Genomic DNA, 1,353 nt, shown 5'->3' on the forward strand with positions numbered 1-1,353 from the left:
CTCCTCCTCCTCCTCCTCTCCCTACTACGTGCATGTGTGTGTGAGTAATTAAGTGTGTTTATGTGTGTGTGTGTGTGTGTGTGTGTGTGTGTGTGTGAGTGTGTGAGTGTGTGTGTGTGTCTGTGTGTGTGTGTGTGTGTGTGTGGGTGTGCGTGTGTGAGTGTGTGTGTAAGTGCGTGCGTGTGTGAAGCACAGGCAGCCTAGCCTAGCTATGAAAAATATGAACTTATTTTATTGATCTTAATGACATCACAAACGTCTTGCTCATAAACATTTCTCAACCAGCGTCTCAGGTTACTCTCGTAACATTGTTAAGAAGAAAACAAAATTCAACCATCTGGTGGTTGGCGACTGCTCTGGTGTGGGTTTTAAAAAAAGTTTTAGTAGAGGTTTTACGGCGCTCGCAACAGCATAAGGTCATATGAGCGCAATTGCTCTGGTGTGGTATGCTCCTCTTTTACTATCAAACGCCTGACATCCTTATATCTCTTCTCCATCTTTTTTGTGCTTGTTACTCTCTAGTAACACATCTAATCTTTGGTACTTCTAATCTAACTGTGTTGCAAATGCCATAATAGGTCGCTTTTAAGCGCAAGGGGGCTATCCCGGAAAATGTTGTTTTGAGAAAATGAAAGGCAAAGTTTTTGACCCTTGTTCGGTTTCTTTAAAATACAAGGAGAGTTTTCTCAATAACTAAACAAATATACATACCATTGAAACCAAATTTCTCCTATAGGTAGGGAAATGCCCACTTTTAGTGTAGGTCAAGAATTCTAGAAACGCCGAAAATCTGGGTTAGCCAGCTTGTCCTTAAAAGGGACCAATTAACATGCTGACCCAAACCCCCCCCCACACACACACACAACAAAATTCAACGAAACAAAAAGCATCAGTCCGAGGTTCGATGTGATACAACAACAATCTACAACTTTCTGTTTTTAGTTTGAGTAAGAGTTTTACGGCACTTGCAACACAATAAGGTCAAATAAGTGCCGAAGATTACAGGTGTTACAAGAGAGTAACAAACATAAAGAAGAAGGAGGAAATATAAAGACGATAGTTGTTTGACAGGGAAGAAGGAGCAAACCACACCAGAGCACCCGCCAACCATCCACAAACACACGCCCAGAACGACAATATAAGAAAGTAGAGACGTGTTCCCCAAGGACCTTAAATTACAGAATAACCTCCTTGGTGTTTCCTCAACAACCTCTACACCCCGCCAACGTGACGTCACCGGTGATGGATTGTGGGAATTGTTGGGAGACGGGCCGGCATCACCGGACACCGGAGGGGGTTAGTGTTGCGTTGGGATAATTTATCGGTACACTTTGATAAGCCAAGTGGTTTGGG

The 1,353-nt window shown here is 43.0% G+C and overlaps 1 protein-coding gene across 1 annotated transcript in view; it reads left to right on the forward strand.

Annotated features, from left to right (window-relative positions):
• Positions 1 to 1,353, forward strand: part of LOC101853876 (TOX high mobility group box family member 3) — a gene marked incomplete at its 3' end in the record, with an annotated part of 14,730 nt that overhangs the window by 12,803 nt on the left and 574 nt on the right.

Source organism: Aplysia californica, unplaced genomic scaffold (assembly GCF_000002075.1).
Source record: "Aplysia californica isolate F4 #8 unplaced genomic scaffold, AplCal3.0 scaffold00460, whole genome shotgun sequence".
NCBI lineage: Eukaryota > Metazoa > Mollusca > Gastropoda > Aplysiida > Aplysiidae > Aplysia > Aplysia californica.